The sequence below is a fragment of the Macaca fascicularis genome, chromosome 1, assembly GCF_037993035.2.
Source record: "Macaca fascicularis isolate 582-1 chromosome 1, T2T-MFA8v1.1".
NCBI classification, from domain to species: Eukaryota; Metazoa; Chordata; class Mammalia; order Primates; family Cercopithecidae; genus Macaca; species Macaca fascicularis.
In genome coordinates, this window is record NC_088375.1 from 173488692 (window position 1) to 173511297 (window position 22606).

Sequence of the window (22606 nt, forward strand, 5' to 3'; positions counted from 1 at the left end):
TGGCCCATCCAAAGGCTAGCACAAAAATTTATAATAATGAAACTTCTAGGCTTAAATATTCACGGCTCTCCTTATTTAAAACCTGAGATAATTAATCTGAAACACCTGCTTACAATACCAGAAAAGTCCATTTAAAGATTTTAATTACAAATAGACTAAAGTTTCTAATCTGAAGTTTTATTTACTTACCGGTTACTTCATCTACCTTCCAAAAATGATTTGAGATGGTTCATAAACATGTAGTAAATTATCACACTAACACATTTAAGTCTATGAAAGAAGAAAAATATGAACAAAAACTGCAGGGGTTCGAGAAGCGGCGGGGGCAAAAATCTAGGCTGAAATATTTACCAAGGTTAAGAATTAAATTTATCTCTGAGTTTCTTGGGAGCCAAGGCAAAAAGGGAAACAAGGCATTCTATAATTTTTACATCCTGATGAAAGAAAGAATACCACCTTTCAGGAGTAAAGCTGTCTGTATCGTGACTTTTAAAAAGAACGAATCAGTCTTCAAGATCCCATCGACAAATCGTGCCTGTTCTGCATGATTCGTGACCTAGATTGCCAAAGATTATGAAATCAAGCTTGATAAATAAATTATGAAACAGCTCAACCAATTTCTAAACTAAACAAAAAGGGAAAACCAAATGAACAAACGTTTCCAAACATTTAAAAGTTAGAACCACCCAAAATAAAATTGAAACCAGCGGCAAATAAAGCCAATCCAAATCTCAGCAAACCAGAATCACAAAACCCTGTCGCTACAGGCTTGGGAAAAAAATGCTGCTTGTCAGTCAAAGTGTCTGTCTATGGCATATGGGTAAAGGTTTCAGTCTGCTATCTCCAGACTCATCTTATGGCACTGGTTCAACACCAGTGAATGGTGCTTTAAACAAAAGGAGAGCTCATTCAAAATGGGCATTTGAGAGTTACCGGTCAGTGTAGCTGTGCAGTTTGTCTGAGTGAAAACTATTGGCATGGGAGAAATGAAGTGCAGCTCCCAGGCCTTTGGAGTTTCTTAAGTGCTGAAAAGCAGCCGGGAGGTTAAAGCTGGCTGGTCGGAATGGCATACTTGGCTGAATGCACAGCCAGGTGGCTTGGGCATATTGGCAAACAACTGGCAACCTGCCCAATACATATGGCTTAGATTGCTTTGCTCTTCCCACGAAGCCTTCTTAGACTCTTGAGCAAGCATTCGTTTTAGAATAAAATGCATCCGAGTGTTAAATAAAAATTTTTAATAATATCTGTCTGATGTAAAATCCTTTCACCAAAAATAAAAATAAAAAGATGGGAAGGGGTGGTTGCCAAATGCATGAAATAAAGCATTTCTTTGTGGGAGGAGACTTTGCAGATCCCTTTTCAACCATCTTTGGACTGAATTATTTGGACCTTTCAGTTTTATGGGGGTTAAAATGACCCCTGCAATCCCTGGGAAGCAGGGTTAATGTGAAGTTTGGGGATGGCTGCCATGGTCAGGTGACCATGAGTTCTTAATAAATACATAAAAATACAAAGTAGAGTAGGATAATGGAAGTGAACAGCAGATACATTTTATAAAGGAACATTATTAAATCTTGATTGACAGATAACACTAAAAGGTGTTGTATGGTCTGTCATGTAAATACATATCTGGAGACTTGTTAAAACACAGTCTTTAAGTGCTAACTGTTGAGGCACATGTTACTTCCCAGGCTTTACCAAGTGACTGCTTAACATCGATACCATGAGGCAAACTTTAGGTTTAATAACCCCAGCTGATCACTAATCTTGTAACGCTACTATCGTACCACATTAAATATTACACAAATACTACTTTCCTGTTGGAGTTGGGTTTTCTTCTATTACGCATGTTTGTTGTATGTCCACTGTTTCATTTTAGTTTACTGGATATCTTAAAAGTATTAACAACTGATACATTAGCGAATTAGATTACATGGATTACTGTCAGAATCCTGTTTTACTTACAACAATTTTTAAATATGTGTTTATGGTCCCTTAAAGTTGCAAGCCATTCATCTAATAAATGATGTTAAATCTTCTGGAATTACTATAGTCTACTCGATAAAAAGATTACAGAGCTGGTGTTGTATTGTGCATGTGTTTTTTAAGATTTTAAGCTCAGTAACAGCTCAAACACTGAAATAAATTCATCTCTCATACTAATGAGGGCTCCATACACTCACAAATCTAAGATCTCTTAGGTAGATGCAAACATATATATTGTGATAGAAAAGGAATCATTTGTGCTAATTCAGCAAGTACTTAACATGTCAATCATAGATAAGAACAAGTAAACTTCCTTTTGGTAATACAAAATAAAATTTCCTGCTATAGTTGCTCCATCTCTTTCACATGCAAAAAAAAAAAAAAAAAAAGTACCGGCTGGGCGTGATGGCTCATGCCTGTAATGCCAGCACTTTGGGAGGCCGAGGCAGGCAGATCACAAGGTCAAGAGATCGAGACCATCCTAACCAACATGGTGAAACCCCGTCTCTACTAAAAATACAAAAATTAGCTGTGCGTGGTGGCGTGCACCTGTAGTCCCAGCTACTTGGGAGGCTGAGGCAGGAGAATCACTTGAACCCGAGAGGTGGAGGTTGCAGTGTGAGCTGAGATCGGGCCACTGCACTCCAGCCTGGCAACAGAGCGAGACTCGGTCTCAAAAATAAAAAAATAAAAATAAAAATAAAGGACTATGGACATAAAAACTCATGTAATGGCTTTACATTGTGTATTTACTGCATTTTAGGTTAAAACCTTCAAATCAATTTCCTTCTCACAGACTTTTTTTTCAAAGAAAAACAAAAAACAAAATATATAAGTCATAAAAACATTTTGAGGAACGGAGCAAACTTAAGGTGGAAGGGTTCAATAGATTCCTATGTCATGAATCTGGAAAATAATATATTTTTAAAGTCTGTTTCTTGGTAGAGATAACATAGTAAAGAGCTTCATTAGTAAATCTTTCCAATACTCAAAATTATGGGGTGAAAGGAGTGGAGACCTTTTAAAAATGGACTTTAGTGCCTCATGAAATGACCTTTGTAGCATCACATTTTCAACACCCTTATCCTCTCCTCTTGATCAGCAAGTAGTACCACTTAGAGCTTTATTAGAACATCCCTTTGCCAACTTGGAATAGCTCCAGGCAACTCTGTCTTCCAAGGACACAGTCTGAAGTACTTAGAGTAAATTGCAATGGACTGGATAGATGAGTAGAGGAGGTGAGACAACTGAATCAAGTATCACTGCTTCTGAGACAGAGTCCCCCACCACAGGCACTTGGTACCGAATGGAGACTAGAGCATATTAATTTTTAAGGGCTTCAGATAAGCAGAAGGGTCAGCAGGACGATGATTTTTACACCAACAAGACTGAATCAGAGTAAGTTTCTTCACTCAAAAGCAGAGAAAGGGTTAAGGGCATCATTTCTCAAAGTGTGTTTTGGGAGGTTAATAGGGGTTGCATGAAAAAAGGATTCCACCGACAAATAAATTTGGCTACTGTTAGTTTAAACAAAGTTCTCAGACCCTCTAATATATTAATATGCGTCATGACTCTCTCCAAGAGGGACAACAGTATGCATATATATTTAAATCTTAATTCACCGAAAAAGCACCCTTTTTTCTATGGAGCATAAGAGACAAGTATTGAGAAATATATTTTGGCTAGTATTAACTTGAGCTTTTAAAAGTTGGACTTAAGTGGCCGGGCACGGTGGCTCACGCCTGTAATCCTAGCACTTTGGGAGGCCGAGGAGGGCAGATCACGAGGTCAGGAAATCGAGACCATCCTGGCTAACACAGTGAAACCCCCTCTCTACTAAAAATACAAAAAAATTAGCCAGGCGTGGTGGCGGGTGCCTGTAGTCCCAGCTACTCGGGAGGCTGAGGCAGGAGAATGGCGTGAACCCGGGAGGCGGAGCTTGCAGTGAGCTGAGATCTGGACACTGCATTCCAGCCTGGGCCACAGGGCAAGACTCCGTCTCAAAAAAAAAAAAAAAAAAAAAAAAAGTTAGACTTAAGTAAACTTGTTTAAAATTAAATTGAAAAGTTAAGTTCAAGACAATAAACTAATTTTAAATATATTTTTAAAACTAATTTTTAAATATTATACTAACATTAAAAACTTAAGTCTTTAATAATTTCTGTATTTTAAACACAGTGTCTGACTGACCTTACTGTTTATATCTCAATAAGTAAAATGCCATCCTATCAGCACTAAAAGTCCTCCCCACCTCCAAATAAAACCCAACTCGAACACAAGCTTTTCTCTTCATATTAGGCAAGAACCATCTGGTAATTTGTAAGTGGAGAGGTCAGTTTTCAAACAGGCTGGTTTCTGAATATGGGTTTTAATTATAAAACAAAATTTAATTTTTCTAGAAGGTTTCTGGGATGAGTTTTAGTTGATATCCTCAGAAAACTTCAAAGTATTTGTTAATAGAGTTTAGCACCCTAATGATCTAGATTTTGGTCACAGAGTTGTCTAGTTAGAAAATGTAAATTTTAATAAACAGAAATACAGAGAAGAGGTGGAGGATTGCTATCATTCTAAATAGAATTACTGTTGATTATCAAATGAGAATTCCACATTCAGACAAAATATTTCCAAAAATCAATTCTGGAATCATGTGGAATGTCAGAGAAAGTCAACAAGTGATCACAAAATTTTTAAAATATAATTTGAAATGTTTATCTTATATTCTAAAAATAAGTTAAAATTTGTGGAGTTTCCAAGTATCCTCATTTTATATTCTCATTTCCCTTTATGAAACTTGAAAAACTGTAAGTATGTACAGGTACATCAAAATCCAAATTCTGTCTCCTTGCAAAGCACAGGGAAAGGTTCTTCTACTAAAGCTGCATGTGATACCTTTCATTAAAGCTACTTTTTAAAAAAAGTGACACAAGAATATGCTTGGATTACAACACAACATTTTCCTGGTAAACATTTGCTCTATTTTATTTTTGCTTCTGGTCTGTATTTCCTGGCCAAAGAGTAGTCTCACCTAATGGTAATAAATGGTTTATTTCTTGGTTAAAACTCCTAAAGAAAATGTTCTTTAAATAGTGAAATTTTATTTAACTTGATTTTCAAAGAACTGCTGTTAAAAAATTCCAGTTAAAAAGAAAGATTAAACAGTTCTAAAAATAAACAATATTTGGTTAAACAAATACACAGATTTAAAGCATATGGGTAAAAATGAATGTCAGTGTAAACATTCGGCAACATTTTTTCCCTTCAAAATAATTTCAGAGCAGAAACAAAAAAAAGTTATTTTGGTTTAAACTGTGAAGCCATTTTTAATAAGTAATCATTTCTTCCTCAAGAAAAAACATTTGTATAGCTTCAGAAATCTGTTTCATTTCAGTCTTTGTGTAAAACTGCACATGAAAAGTATATTTATAAAGGAAATACCAGACTTGGAATTATTTATGTCATTGTAGCATATATATAATAAATGAGAGCTCACTGGAGATATACATATCTTACATATATGAAGGTTGAATTCTGTCTTAAAACCTACTCTAAAGGAGTTTTCTAATTGAATCACATTTTAAAGTTCTATAAAGCATTATTTCAACATAACAGTGTTTTACCTATACTTCAGCAAAATAGAATCTAGCTTTTTACCAGATGTGGTACTGACTCTAAATACCCATCACTAAAGTTAGTAAGTTTGAAACTATACCTCTCAGCTCTCAGGGCTCAATTCTATTCTTTTCTCTTTTTTCTCAAGTTAAAGAAAGGCTATAAGGACTCAACCCTTAAACTCCTTGTAACATGTACCCCAAAATGGGAAACTAGAGCTGAATACATCTGCACGTAACAGATGTTTCAAGAATGAAAACAAACAGGTTGAAAATATGCTAATGAGGAGAAAAGACAAGGTACATAGAAACCCAACTGCAAGACTCTAAACGGTACAATGGAAACCTTAGAAACATAATGCAAATTACTTAACTTTCTTTGCAATTGGATACTCTTGGATTTATATTTAATATTTTACATCATTGCTATGAGAATGTTCTTTAAAGGTGTTGCTTCTGTCAACTAAATTTACAATATATATAAGAAGAAAACCATAAAACTTTTTAAACTTCTCCATAACAAAAAAAAGAGCCCACACTATCCATTTCTACAGTAAAAATTAAAACACGTAGATCACTTTAAAACTTCATATAGTGATAGTGTTTAACATAACTTATTTTAAAAGTATCTTGTTTTAGAGAAAATTTGTGAACAAAAATGTTGTACAGAGTTCAGAGTGCTTTTGAAGCCCAAAGACCAAACGTTCAGTTTTAACAAACCAACAATGTCTGTTCATTTTGCCCAAATCTTTTCAGCTTAAATATTCACAATGTGCCATTATTACCGAATCATTATCTGCCTTTAGCTCTGACAACAGCATCATACGGGCTATGAAAGGCTCCTTTCTTCTCATGATTAGTCCCTAAAACATTTCCTCATCTTACAGTGCTTTTTAACTTCCCAGAATGCATTGCTCAATTACAGTGCTGAAATTAACTGTACGCCACTCTTATTTATTGAGAAAAGAATAATCAAGTACTCCAAACCATGTCATGGGTTGCCCACAATTTTATATCAAATTTCAACTAATAAAAATATTAACCCTTTCAGGATGCCAATTTTAAAAATCTACCGTTTATCTTTACTTTTTGTCTGTGTCTTGCAAAACTATCAACAGTTTGGATTTCTACTGTTCTCTATAACATACAGCTTTTACAATAAATGCTAAGTGTCTACAGAAGATCTATTCATTCTTAAAATAAATTTTTAAAGTAAGTTTTTATCAGATCTCTTTTAAACTTAAATTCCTTCCTTCTTTTCTCAGCAAAGTAGGATTTCCTTCCCCATCTACTAATTCACAGTGTGAAACTGCTGCAAATTATCTTTCTGAAAGCGGGAAACAGAAATAAATGAAAACCCTGATATAAAGTGTAGAAATTTTCCAATTCCATAGTAATTTTGTTTATACCACTAGATAGCACCTCTTCCTCAATAATAGTAATCTTATTAAATAGAGAATGTAATTTTTATATATACACTCTTCAAACAACTGTTATTCTGGTAAGTATTATTTGAACACAACATTACAAATGAAGTTTGCCAATCTTCAGATATTATTAAATTGATTATTTCTGTTTTAGGGAAGCTATATTCAAAGTACTTAGTAAATTAAAAAATGGTTTACATATCAAATACTACAGTTGAAATATATTTAAAAGACACGTGTTGGGTAAACAAAAACAAAAAGCACAGAAACAATGAATTAAAGCTACGATTGTATTCACACTGCAAATATCTGTATGGAAAGGGATGAGAATATTTAACATGTGGATTTATATTTATTTGTTTTATACCTTCAGCCAACAGAAGAATGTAAATAAAAACACTTTTTAAACCTCAAATATACTTACTAACCCATGCATACATTAATCATTCATACCGCATGATTATTGTTCAGTATTTTCTGCAATAACAAATTGGAGGGTGTGGGGGTTATTGTGGGTTTCAGCAAACCACATTCTATTTAGGCAAAGCCAAGTATTAAAGAAAGGCCTAACTTGCCAAACCAAGATAAATACATGCCATTATTATGATTACATAAAAGCCACTGTTCCCAGCGTTACAATTTCTCTTATAATTGGCACTATTATAATTAAATGGATTCATATGTTTACAATTCTTCTTTGAATTGTAAAGTGATTTAGCAATGATAGTGTCTCTAATTTCTTTTAACTATACTGACAAACTTCACTTAATCAGTGGTCTAAATACCGCATTGCCACAATAAATTAGGTAAATACCCAGTAAGGCCTGAATTGCTATTGAGTTTAAGTATGTTATAATAAAGTAGCAAGTAACTTCTCCAAAGCCTGTTGCTGGACTAGCCCACAAACCCGCAAATGAAGGGGATGGCATCAAGTATGCCAATGGCATTTAAGATATTCTCTGATGGATAGGGAGGCAATATGAACAGGGAAAAAACACACATGTACACACACATGCAGAGTTAAAATCTCACGGGTTTTGAACACAAACAGGAGGTGACAGATCATTACAAAAAATAGAAACACTAATATTGTGGGGTTTATACTCCTTGTTCCTTAAGACCCAAGGAGTTCTTCACTTGCTCCTTTCTCATCACCAGAGAGACAGGGGCATAAAGCATGCCTCCCTATCATTGGCGGAAAATGCCGATGGGACCTGCTATAGTTTACCTGCCACACCCAAATAGAAGCTATTATGCTCGCTCCTTCCTTCCCTTCCTTCCCTTCCTCCTCCTCCTCCTCCTTTTCTCTCTCTCTCTCTTTCTTTCATTTTTGAGACGGAGTCTCGCTCTGTTGCCAGGCTGGAGTGCAGTGGCGCGATCTCAGCTGACTGCAACCTCTGCCTCCTGGGTTCAAGTGATTCTCCTGCCTAAGCCTCCCATGTAGCTGGGACTAAGTCATGGGCCACCGCGCCCCGCTAATTTTTCTCTTTTTAGTAGAAACAGGGTTTCACCATCTTGGCCAGGATGATCTTGATCTCTTGACCTCGTGATCCTCCCACCTGTGTGTGTGTGTGTGGTTTTTTTTTTTTTTTTTTGAGGCGGAGTCTCGCTCTGTCGCCCAGGCTGGAGTGCAGTGGCACAATCTCGGCTCACTGCAAGCTCCGCCTCCCGGGTTCACGCCATTCTCCTGCCTCAACCTTCCGAGTAGCTGGGACTACAGGCGTCCGCCACCACGCCCGGCCAATTTTTTTGTATTTTTAGTAGAGACGGGGTTTCACCCTGTTAGCCAGGATGGTCTCGATCTGCTAACCTCGTGATCCGCCCGCCTTGGCCTCCCAAAGTGCTGGGATTACAGGCGTGAGCCATCGCGCCCGGCTTCTTTGTTCTATTACTTAAATAACATTAGATTGTTGGTATTTCCTTAGTTTTAAGCCTAACTAGACTCCTCATATATGCTAAATCCATATATCTAATAAATGTTTAAATAATTGAGGCTAGTGGTTGGAAAAAAATTCTTTTACAAAGTATGCAAGCGATAATAAAGGGTAGAGGTGTTTTTTTTTTTCTTTTTTTTTTTTTGAGACTGAGTTTTGCTCTTTCACCCAGGCTGGAGTATAGTGATCCGATCTCAGCTCACTGTAACCTCTGCCCTGTGGGTTCAAGTGATTTTCCTGCCTCAGCCTCTCGAGTAGCTGGGATTATAGGTGCCCGCCACATCCAGCTAATTTTTGTATTTTTAGTAGAGATAGGGTTTCTCCATGTTGGCCAGGCTGGTCTTGAACTCCTGACCTCAGGTAATCCGTCTGCCTCAGCCTCCCAAAGTTTTGGGATTATAGGCGTGAGCCACTGTGCCCGGCTGAGTTGATCAATTTCTTATCACTTAGTTTTGTTTAAAAATGTTTTAAAAACACAAGTTAATGCTGCTTCTTTATAAAGATAATCTATAAGTACACAGTCATGTTTGAGCAATATAGATCTTAATCGCCACATTAATTATAATAGTAAAAACTTACAAACTCAATGGCCATCACAGAATTGGTTTCACAAATGATGCATCAATAACATGAAATACTATACGCCCACTGAAATGATTCTGTAGAAGAATACATAATAGGGAAAGGTGCTTGTGATATAGCATTATTTTTTAAAGGATTTCAAAAATACATACATATGTTTGGAAGAATAAACCCCAAAATAGTAGAATTTTAAGGATTATTTTCCCAAGATGATTTTATTTTCTTCCTTTTACTAGGATGTATGTTGCAAGTTTTACATGAGGGTATTTTTGATTCATGGTTGATTGAATCCACGGATATGGAACCCACTGTCATGAAGGACTGTGAGGAACTTGAGCATCTGTGGATTTTATCATCTGTGGGAAGGTCCGGGAACCAATCCCCTGTAGATACCAAGCGACAACTATACTCCAACATACACCACTTTGTATATCAATTCATGATTCTTTGACCTCTTGAAGTCAGTACATGAACATTTGATGAAGAACCCCCATTTCCATTAGAAGATCCCCAAAGTTTCAAACATCTCTTACAAGCGTAACATATTCAGAAATGCAGAGGCAAAGTGAGAATCAGTAATGGCTTACAATAAAAAGAGTGGTACCTCCATTACAAAATATGTCTCTGCATATTTAGATATGTGTCTTTCTGTTTTATTTACTTAGCAACAATATGGTAAATATGTTTGGCAAATGCTACTGAAAGCATGAAATATATAATCATGCCCTGGGAGCTTCCTGCCTTAAGGTTTTGCTGAACAAGAAGGAAACCAACATTTATTAAGCATCTTCTCTGTGCCGGTGACTATGTTAAACACTTTTAGGCATTACCTCATTTCTTCTTCAAAACAGTGCCATAATATAGGTATGACAACTGCCCTTTTAGGAGTTGAAGAAATTGAGGTTAGTGGATAATAAGCAGCCTGCCCGAAGTCCCAGAATTCTTAAGTGGTAGAGCTCAGAGTGAATACAATGTCTAATTTTAGGCCTATATTCTGTTACATTTAAGAGTTTATAAACCACTGAAATGAGGTTTACTCTCATTCTGCAGTAAGACTGTGAGCCTTTCCCCTCCAAAGTAAAGGTTAATCATGTATGGGGCTGTGAGGCAAATGTTGCATATTGACACGTGCCTACCAAAGTTCCATTTCCCAATCTTGAGTTTTTCCCAACCAGACCCAGCTCAAGTCCTGTGGGTCCTTCCCCTCTTGACTTCAGCTCTGCTATGGATGATTAAGCAAAACTTGTGTTTCTGAGCAGCTCTGGAAGCACAGCTAAAGGAATGCTAAGGAGAAAATAGTACAGATCAAACTATTCTAACCATACATTTAATAATGACATATAGTTCTCTTCTGGGCATAATTATGCACATTAATAGAGTCCATACAGTACATACAGCTATTGAAAGGTTTAATCGGCCAGGCAGGGTGGCTCATGCCTGTAATCCCAGCACTTTGGGAGGCCAAGGTGGGTGGATCACGAGATCAGGAGTTTAAGACCAGCCTGACCAATATGGTGAAACGCCATCTCTATTAAAAATACAAAAAAAAAAAAAAAAAAAATTAGCCAGGTGTGGTGGCGTGCGCCTGCAATCCCAGCTACTCCGGGGGCTGAGACAGGAGAATGGCTTCAACCCCGGAGACGAAGGCTGCAGTGAGACAAGATCACGCCACTGCACTCTAGCCTGGGCGAGAGTGAGACTCCATCTCAAAAAAAAAAAAAAAAAAAAGAAGACAGAAAAAGAATCAATCTCCTTTTTATTATTTATTTATTTAGAGATAGAGTCTCGCTCCGTCACCCAGGCTAGAGTACAGTGGCGTGATCTCGGCTCACTGCAACCTCCGCCTCCCAGGCTCAAGCAATTCTCCTGCCTCAGCCTCCCGGGTAGCTGGGACTACAGGAACCCGCCACCACGCCCGGCCAATTTTTGTATTTTTAGTAGAGACGGGGTTCCACCATGTTGGTCAGGCTGGTCTCGAACTCCTGACTTCAAGTGATCTGCCTGCCTCAGCCTCCCAAAGTGCTGGGATTACAGGCGTGAGCCACTGCACCCAGCCTCAATTCCCTTTTTAGAGAATACGTACACAGTTAAACAAAATAGGACAGTAAAAGTTATTGCTACACACTAGTATCAGAGAGAGTATAGACAGCTATTTCACACATGTGTCTCAGAGGCAATTAATTTACCTGAGCAATCAATCATGTTTTGTTGAATTGAGCAGGTTTTTAAAAACTAAACTTGACTATTCAGTTCAACTGAAACAGTGAAACATTCTCATTTCAAGAGCCACCTGAGATAACTCCTATGTTCCACCATGAGACTGCATTTATCTTTTACCCAGAGCAAGAAGTAGAGGCCTACTTTGAAATTTTTATAGTCACCTGAATATTCTTCACATTTTTTTTTTTAATTTAGGGGTTTGTGGGGATGACAGATAAAAACTGAAACCCACAGTACTGGGTCGGGCATCCCAAGATGTTAAAAACTATTGAAGCTATGCAGATGCATCTTCCAGGCAAAGACGATATGATGACAGCACTGGACGACTATGCAAAACTTACAGCCCTTCCAGAAACGTGAACTACCCAGCACCATGAACTGAACACAGTGATGTTCAACAATGACCCAAACTATCTGACCCAGGGAATGGGTAAATGAACTAGAACCATGCCACTACAACATGGTTTACAATAAGATATGACTATCACAGTGCATCAGCGCCATGCAAGGTTCATAGCCATCAATGTTTGTCCTTGCACCTGGTAACATCAGCAATGTGGGGAATTATCAAGTTCATGGCAAATAAGCCATCAAGCATTTCAAGACTTTATTTAACTAAAGCAAGGTACGTGAATGCTGACCACATGCGCTAAACTTTAATGTCCTGTTCATTTTACCTGTCTGGGTCAGACTGACCTTAGAAGGGCAGAGGGCAGAATCTGATGCTGAGTCACATAAAACAGGGGCAAATGAGTCCTGAAATACTTCTGTTCATCAAGTTACCGAAGTAAGTTAATAAACAATTCATTAGTTTATTCATAGCTGATTTCCACAGGAAATATAAAACAGAAGTCATTTATAAGTCAAATCGTATCATCCTTATTTAATCATAACTTGATAGATATAAAATTGGCTTATCTCATTTACTTGAATAAGTTACACTTCTACAACGATGATGAAATTTACTTTAGTTTTTTCTATTCAGTGGTCATCAGTGGAAAGAACCTTACATTAATCAGCTGCAGATGGAACTGAATTTTTATTGGTGGAGTTAATCTAATTTTTTAACCAGTCTTTTAATTTTTTTTAACTAGTTCTAAACATATCTAATGATATCTCCTAATAAAGTAATGATCTTTTGTCTTCAACAGTGGGTGATTTTAATGCTTTTGTTTTCAGAACAGGAAAACTTGGAACATGCTTATCAAAAATTTACAGCATCACATAATCAGTAACTGCATGGACGTGGTCCTACTAGAATATTCCAACTGTGTTACATATAACAAAAATATTCTTGTAAGTGGTATGAAAGATTTTAGACTTCATATAACAGTATAATCATTTTGAGCAGTTTGACAATATTGAAGAATTCATCAAAGGTATTTTTTAATATCTTTATTAAAATATATTTTAAAGCAATGATAAAATTTCTGTTTAGGTACTATTTTTTCCATTTTAAAAGAAATATATGCACTGAGAAATGTGCATTTTAACAAATATTTCACTGCAGACACTTATTTTGTTGAAGAAGTGGTACTATGAAGTCCTGTCATAGTACCGTCTGGCATTAGGGAAGTGGGAAAAGTGTATTCCTTGATCTCTGCAGCTCTTTGCAAATTTGATTTTATAATAAAGGAGTTACATTTAAGGGTAACTCAGAGCTAAGACCTGTTTCACAAATGGTGCTGGTTTTAGCAAGCAAAGCATAAAACTTCAGTGCCGTTTGTTATACGGGCTACTGACGTAGTAAACAAAATACGTACTTACAAAACATCTTCAATTCTCCTATAATGTCAAATATGACATAAGACAGGGAAGTTCTCAGAAAGCTGAGCTTAGCTACTATATATTATAGAGGTGAAAGCAAGGGGACTGGGGACAGAGGTCTTGTCATACATCCAGATTCAGAAGTCACAGTTTAATGATTTGGGGAAAATCTCTTACATTCTCAGAGCCTCAATTTTGTTTTCTATAAAATGGAAAGTGGTAATGACGATAATGATAATAATAGCTGTTCTTTCTCAGCAAGCAAGTATGAAGCTCAAATAATATGTGGACACTTAGCAAGCTGTTAACTGATACATAAATGTAATTTATTATTAACACAACTTTTAACTTCCATCGGCCAAACACCACTCTCTGGCTTCTACTCCCAATTCCCATCATTGAGATTCTATATAAGATATTAGCAAAATTCTGGCTTCCCAGGATTTTCCTTTTTTTACTTGCAAGGGCTGAGGCTGGAGCTCCACTTAAGTGGTTTGATCCAAACTGGAAAAGCAACTTCCAGCAAGGAATATCCAGATAAACTCTTTGCAGAACAAAAGAGTGGGCCCCCTTCTGACCACAAAGATGGAATCCACTCTCCTTGATACAATCCATGAATTTCTATCTTTTAATCGGCTGTCCACTCAGGCCGAGGTGTAGTCAGAAAATGACACCCTCCACACATGTGTAAGCAGAAATTAGCTCAACCACGGCTGACCCTGTGTAGGTCTGGGTTTGACTGGGGAGCACTTTCAAACTCCTATACTTCCGATGAAACTCACTGGAGCTTTTAAGTCACACAGTTGAATAATTTGCATCCCACCTTCCTGGAGTATATCTTCCCTGCTACTCATGAAAAGTACAACCACGTCCCGACACATGCCTTGTGCGTCAGCAGGACTTAAACTGTCTGACTGGTGGGTGAGGTCGGGGAGTGTGGGGTGGTGGCGGGCATCATCTGTGTGCAGTGTGACAGAGTAGGAGCAGCCAGGAGAAGTTGGGTAACATGCACTCTGACCATTATTTCAAGCCATCAGATTGCAAGGTTGTTGGTAAATGCTAGGGAGAAAAGCAGATTTTTAGTACAGCTTTATGAAACCCCTGGTGTCCTTTCCAAGGAACTATACTCAAGCAATCATACTCTGCATACAGTATGTGGTATCAAGGGCATTTTATCCTGGGAAAACAGTAAAATAAGATCACTACAGAGCTGAGGTTCTTCTAACTCAAGTTCAGTTGGGGTGGGAAGCCATGTCCATGTGCCAGTACAGATTTAAATGATCTATCATCTGCCAGAGAGGAAAACAGAAAATGAAAAAAACACAGGCCCATCATGAACAGGGTTACATATATCAGCTCATCCTTGGAGATTTAGACTTGCAGTCTGTTTCATGCGAACACATATCTTCACAACCCGCATCTCCTGTTGACATCGAAACATTCACACGTCATCTATATCAGGCACACCATGCCTCCAACTGAAATGGTATTCAAATTTGGAGCATCAAGACTGATACTCAATTATCAACTGCCCACCAGGAACTTCTAAGGGTCTGAATCAAAGCATATGAAACCATTGGAGGAACCACAGCATTTTCATATTCTGTACATCAAACTTGGGTCAGTTTAAATTTAAAATTTCATTATTGTTGCCCTTGGGGTTACACTTTCCTGATTTTTGTCTTCTTTTGATGCAGTCATTGCAATTGACCCAACTGCCTGATACCACAGAACATAGGAAAAGTTCAGGAAAATACTGGGATGGGCAGTGGAACCGTCAAGAGGAGCAATGGTGAGCTTCCTCAGATATCTCTGCCAGACCACTGATGGTGACCAGGCCACAGTGTGAAGGCAACATTAGCAGAACCAGGCAAAGCTGCACACTTTAGTAAAAAGCTAATGCAGCTGCCAAATTGAAAATAAGTATGGTCTACTTTCGATTATCCACAAGTGGTTTAACCACACGGCCTCCTTCTTCCTCTGGCTCAACCTCAGTCTGGGCTGCAACCCAGACACTGAGCAGGGTGGGGGTCTGCAGGTCTGAATGCAGTGTCTGTGCCTGAAGATACAGTCCCAACTATACTGAATAGTAAATTTTCTTTTATGCTTCAAACCACAAAGTTCTGTTTTTTCAATAAGGACAAATGCAATGTACAAAAATGAAATTGTTAGTAAAAACTATGTTTTACGGCTTCTTTTTAATGTTATATAAAATGAGGTTCTTTAAAATTCACAAGCAGATGTTCAGTAGATGATAGAAAACTTTATAAATTTTATTCATTAATCCAATTATTCAAAAAGCTTTAAGAAGTCCTTACCACGTTATCTGCTGGACATAAAGATGAAGACAATTCACGGCTCATGGACCATACTGCATAATAAACTAGAATTCAAAACTCATGTTTTCTAAAATCTAAAATATCCTTATAGATTAATATTACACTGTCCTTGAAGTAAATGTAATTTATTTGTTAATTCTCTAGAAAAATAAGCTTTAGTGTGTCTCAAAGGTGACATCTAAGAAAATTTTCAATGGAGTAAAGGTGAAATGTTAGCACAGACGGAATCTATCTTTGATGTTCTGCCCTGCCTGTGCCCTTAAGCACTGAAAGCTGCTTGCTTGCTTGTCCCTCTTTTAAAAGCAGACCCCTATGCTATCACCCCTACTTTAAAATCCACAAACAACCCCTTTCTGCTACAACTACAAATCCAACAACCCAATTTGCTAATTTAAATTCACACCCTAAGTGTATAAGACTCATGAAGGCTAAAACTTCTAAAGGAGTTTTCTCACATTTGAAAAATAGCAACCAATCCCAGCACTTTGGGAGGCCAGGCGGGCAGATGGCTTGAGTTCACGAGTTCGAGACCAGCCTGGGCAACATGGCAAAACCCAGTGTCTACAAAAAATACAAAAATTATCCGGGTGTGGTGATGAATGCCTGTAGTCCCAGCTACTTGGGAGGCTGAGGTGCAAGGATGGCTCCAGCCCATGAGGCAGAGGTTGCAGTGAGCCAAGATTGTACCACTAAACTCCAGCCTGGGCGACAGAGCTAGACTTTGTCTCGAAAAAATAAAAATGAAAAGAAAAATAGCACCCTTCTCTACAAGTCTCTAACTGACGGAATATGTGGGAGAAAATATGTTTAACTGGGGGGAATATTTCCTGGTGTCTCTTATTTACTCTAGATATCTATGAGAAGCTATTTAAGCTCTCTGAAAATTGACTTTCTTCATCTATAAAATGGCAATGATAAAAATATAAGACTGAAAAGTTATTGAGACAATTAAATGAGCTAATTCATGAAAGCATTTAGCTTGGTATCTTTTAAAAAGTAAGGTGTTACTATTTATCATCATCATTACTACTTAAATATTATCATTACTAAATAAATAGTAACTTGTAATTCATTTCTGAACTGTGACCAACTGCTGACTCAAAAAAAGAAGGCAAGGAACCAGAATCTTCTTAATATTATTAAGGCTTCATAAGGTCTCAATGACTGAGAAACATAACTTATGGTACTGTTGTAATCTTCCCAATGAAAACTGCGTACTGTTTGTTTTTTGAGTTAATATATGCAATTCAGGGCAAAGCCCCTAGAATGTAGTCATTTTGGAGGCAGCAGTCATCACAGTGTATCTTCAGGCTTTTGAAATGACACAGTTCACTCAACCAGAAAAGGTTATACTAAGATACCCACAAGCCACGAAAGTGTACAAACTTCCTTCCTAATACAGCATACTCCTTGCAATCTATTTCCTTACTTGAAATTTATTGCTATAAATACAGAGCATGAAAAATGTGAAATGATGCCAGTTCAGCCATCACTTTGGCCCTGATCCTTTGCTAAATTTATGCATTTCTCTAGTTTTCTAAATGCCAAAGAGCTAGGCAAACTAGAAGAATATTATGCTCTTCTCTTCAGTAAAGAAGTCCACCTGAGTGTTGCCTGTAGATGGAGACAAGAGAGCCAAGGAAAGGGGGGATAAAAATGTTCACTTTACAGATGAGACTGGCCAGTTTGAGGTGTCCAATGAAGTAGGATTACAATGAAATCATCCCTCTCTACAAGTGATCTGTGGAAGTCTTGCATACTTCCCAATGTCATATCCATTCTTCCCGTCTTTGTCCAATAATGGATAAATTTAACAGAACAAGGTATGACTCAGCACGAGAACTGTCAGAGATGCATGGGTCATTCTAGAAAGCATCTATTAAAGAAAGATCTAACTCAATAGAAAATAGTCTTTCAGAATTCAGGACTGTGATAGATGCTACAAAAATTTGTGCATGCTTAAGGATCTTCCATCCTCTCATATTTAAGTCTCCTTCTCCATATGTGATAATAATTTAAGCCCTTAGGAGAAATGTACTGTGGGAAAAAAGTACATTAAAGCCTGAATTTGTTCAAAGAAATGGTTTTTGTGGTGTTTTTATTTTTTTATTTTTCTGAAAACAGGAATACCATAGCACAGCAAAATTGAGTTGTTCCATCACCTTCGTTACCTATCATAGGGGCAATGTGAAGATTTCTTCTGAGCTTACCAACCTTCCTTTTGCAATCTTATTCCACTTGAGGAAAACTACATTTCCCGCTGTGGCAATGAGAAAGCCCTGAGCTAAGGAACCCAAAGGTATTATACTCTTCCCTGTGATTCTGCCATCCCAGTTTTTATGTCTATATACACTCTGCCTGGCTACCATCAGTTTCCATCCTACAACACCTGGGCTCAGCATGAGAAGATCTTTGAGGACATATCTGTATTCATAATCATAAATAGCTAGCACAGAGCTCCGTACCAATACAAAAAGTCTGGAAGGAAGTATACCAAGATGTTAATGTTAATTATTTTTGGACAGTGAAACTCTATATGATTTCTCTTCCATTTTTCTGCATTTTCCAAACTATAATCATTTCATATTACTTTTTATTTTTTATTTTTTTTTAAGACAGAGTCTTGCTCTGTTGCCCAGGCTGGAGTACAGTGGTGCAATCTCTGCTTACTTGTAACTTCCACCTCCTGGGTTCAAGTGATTCTCTTGCCTCTCCTTTCCAAGTAGCTGGGATGACAGGCACACACCACCATTCCCGGTTAATTTTTTTTTTTTTTTTGTATTTTTCATAGAGATGGGGTTTCACCATGTTGGCCAGATTGGTCTCAAACTTCTGACCTCAGGTGGTCCACCCGCCTCAGCCTCCCAAAGTGCTGGGATTACAGGCATGAGCCACCAATGCCTGGCCTCGTATTACTTTTTATAATTAAAAAAAAACTGTAAAAATAAAGATGCTTGCTTGTTTATTTTGGGCCTATCTGCATACTGTGATGTGTACCTTGAGAGCTGTATGATCCCTGCCCTCACAGAGATTATATGGAAAAATACATTTTACAACAACACAAAATGAATAAATAATACACAAAACCATTTGGGGGAAGGGAAAACTGTTGAATCCCAGCTGGCTATTGATGGCTTCCAGAAGAGCAGATCTGTATACAAACAACTGCTTTTCACACAATGAACAGGTTGCATTTCTCTAAGGCAAAATATATAAATCTGATAGATAATGCATTTCTGTCAAGTATTACTTTTCCTCTGAAAAATCCATTTCCATTTAATATCATTGGAATACAGGACCAATATCTGACAGAAAAAAACCAAAACAAAACAAAACAAAAAACTATTGGTTTTTTAGTTTCCAGGTTTCCTTAATTCAGCAGTTCTTTCGGGTCCTTTGCCCAGGGTTACTCCATTGCAGCAGGAAATTCATCCTCCTCCCAGGCAGCGCTGGGAATGACTCCTCTACTCTGGTCCTCTAATTAAAGGGGCTGTTACTGTTAAGAGCTTCATTCAGTAGTTTCTCCTAAATGTGTCATAAAACAAGTATCTTTGACTACTTACGACTTAATCACCAAGAAACCAATCATGTCGGAGCCCTTTTTAACATCTTCCATCTTAGACTCCAGCCATGTTTATTAAAATTTTAAACTACAGTCAATAATAAAGCTTAAGACATATTTTGTAAAAATTAACAGTAGGAAGAAATGCCACGACAACCTTGTTCATACAAGAATAATAGCAAGCCACTATGTGTAAGGCTCATAAGCAATGTCTTATTTAACCCTTATAACAATCCTGTGATATACTTCTCTTATTCCTACTGGACAGATAGCAAACTGGATCTCAGAAAGATGAAGTAGTTTGTCTAAGGTCACAACACACAGTTTCAAACTCGGATCTTCCTGACTCCAAAGACAGGGCTTCTAATATGTCAAACTGCTTCCCTCTGAATTTAGAAATAAAGGATGGGAAAGAGAATTTGGGTCTTTTCAAGACTAAAAGCCCAAACAAACATATAGATAGAAAAGCTACCAGAGCAGTCTTTTCCTCTTCATGCTCTTACACCACTACTTATTTCCTCGTCCTCTTCTGAGCTCACTCTGCCTGGCAGGGACCATACTTTTCCAAACTAGCTGCTCTCAGAAGGAGTATGGCAGAAAAAATGGTAAAACTGGACAGACTTGCTTGCAGTAAGATTTTCAGATGCAAGATTTTACTGGTGTACAAAAACAAGAGTTCAATCATAATGTTGCGAACAGGAAAAAGCAAAGGATGACCTAGTTATAGGGAACGGTTCACCTGAGTGATATCTCTTAGCTAAATATCAAAGAAAGCAAGCACTTGACCTGCTCCTGCAACACCACAGGTCTACTGGGAGTTCTCACTTTTTAAAAAGTGATTCACACATTGCAGACGGTGCCTTACCTTATTTGTGAAGAGCTGCATTAAAAAAAAAAAAAAAAAAAAAAAAGGTTCAGTGCATTTCCAAGGCTTACCACCATCCAACTCGGTAAGACTCCTTTCACTCCTCATTCCTTTTCCTCAGCAAAACCCCCACACACACGCACACATTGCCCTCAAAATGGTAACTCATGCGATGTTATTAACGTGGAAGTATGTTCTAATCTTTGAAAAACTTTTGTCTGAATAAATAAAGGGCCTACACTTAACAAAAGCAAAAGGAGACAGAAACAGTGATGGAAATGGCAGCACCAGAGAAGGCTTTTCATTCATGAATCGCTTTGCTGTTGGTGCCACAAAAATCCCACTTCACAGAAGAGAGATTCATAGGAATTCCATCTGGCCACATCTGAACAGTGCTTCTGTGGTCAAAGATGAGTGCTCACAGCTACAGATTTCCCTGCACTGCTCACACACCCTGGACTATCATCAACTGAACTCTAGATGTCTCATGAGTATCCCAGTTTGTTTAGAATGACAGCTACCACACTGGGGGAGCTGGGAGGAAGGTACCCGTAGCTAGAATTAGCAAATTATCTGAGATAAAACTGTGAAGTTAAAAAACAATAAAAAAGGAAGAAAGATGAACTGTTTAAAGTTGGCTTGTGGTCTTGTTTTAAATCTAAAAATCATGGAGAGAGAGAGAAAATATGAATAGATGTGAAATGGGTCTACTATTTATGACTCAAAAATAATTTCCCAATGAGGGTCTAAATGTGAGAGAAATAAAACAAAGTAAAATATCATTTCTTCCCCAAAGCAATCATTCACTAAATTTTTGTTTCAAAATTCTGCACATTTTGTACAAAATTTTGACAATCTTCTCATCTAATTTTCTCACCCATCGCAGCTACAAAATCTCTGAACCACCTCAGCAGAACCATTCCCTCCCAGATGTAGGGTCCCCAGCTCCTCCACAAGTCCACTGTTGGCCTTCTTCATTGTCATAATGACTTTCTTTGCATGGAGTTGACATCTATCTGTCCTCTAACTCCCATTGGTCCTAGATATACATCAAAAGATATCAAGAGTATCTTTACTTATTCTTTCATATGACAGCACTTCAGAATAACAGGTATGTTGGTCCCAAATATGCAAAACTTTGCAAATAACAGTACAATGGTGTGTTTCAATGTGACTGTATGTGTGTGTGTGCTGCCATGAGATAGGTTTGGGAGGGCAACCCTGAGCAGAAAATAACAATTCTGAAAGCAAAAGAGGAAAAGAACAGCTCTAAGAGAATCCTCAGCTCTTTTCCAAAGGTAGCATCCAATGAATTTATATTTATCTAGGTTACACCTTGCATCTTTAAAATGCAACGTGGCATATAAAACAGAAGAAATTCCACCTGGTCAGAGGATGCACAGCAAAGAAGGCAGTATGTGTCTGAGGTCACACTGACAAGAATTATCAATGCTGGTGAAAGAAAATCTGCAGACTGACTTCTAATCATGCTCAGGTCCAAAAGAGATAAAATGCCAGTCACTGGTTTCAGTTTAAAGCCCATGGAAGTTCAACCAGTTTTCTTCCCTAGTCAACACAGTGAAACTGGTCTAATCTGAAAACTTGTTAGCAGCCAAGGTAGTATCTGTAGCTTCTCTTCCTGAGAAAAGGTTGTTACCAAACAGTAAGAGCGTCGCAGAAAGAAACTCTGCATCCAATCTGACAAGATTCAGTGTGCTGGCAAAAACACTGATTCCATACGAATACAAAACATGGATAAATGAAACACTTTTCAACCAGGAAAGGCCTTATATTACAAAATTTTATGTCTTAAAAATGTCTTATATAACAAAATTTTTATAACAAAAAGTCTTATATAACAAAAATCATATGTCTTAAACATGTCTGCAAAATAAGCCTGAGCAATATAGGGAGACAAAAAATAATTTTAAAAACATTAGTTGGGTATAAAAAAATTAACTGGTGCACACCTGTGGTACCAGGTACTCAGGAGGCTGAGGAGGGAGGATCACTTGAGCCAGGGAGGTCAGGGTGCAGTGAGCCATGACTGCATCACTGCACTCCAGCATGGGTGACAGAGCGAGCAAGACCCTCTCTCAAAACAAAAAAGGCTGCAAAACAAAAAAAGTAAAACCTCAGTGTAGGGCATTTGCTGACTACTATGGAACTGTGAATCAAGGTAAAACATGGTGACCTGTGTCAACGCTGAAACACTGACTGGAATAAACACGAGCCCATTGAAGTTCTCATCAGTTCAATTCAACAAACCTCTCTGGTCCTGTCTCTTTGGATAACCAAGTGTATGAACTCTGC

General features: G+C 37.7%; 1 protein-coding gene and 1 long non-coding RNA gene across 17 annotated transcripts in view; both read right to left on the bottom strand.

Annotated features, from left to right (window-relative positions):
* LOC135965216 (uncharacterized) overlaps positions 1 to 10744 on the bottom strand; it is a 57614-nt gene extending 46870 nt beyond the window's left edge. The window contains exon 1 of the long non-coding RNA XR_012419511.1: positions 457 to 10744. This is a non-coding gene — a long non-coding RNA (uncharacterized lncRNA). The remainder of the gene's footprint in view (positions 1 to 456) is intronic.
* Positions 1 to 22606, bottom strand: part of NFIA (nuclear factor I A) — a 607688-nt gene that overhangs the window by 232995 nt on the left and 352087 nt on the right. The window lies entirely within an intron of this gene.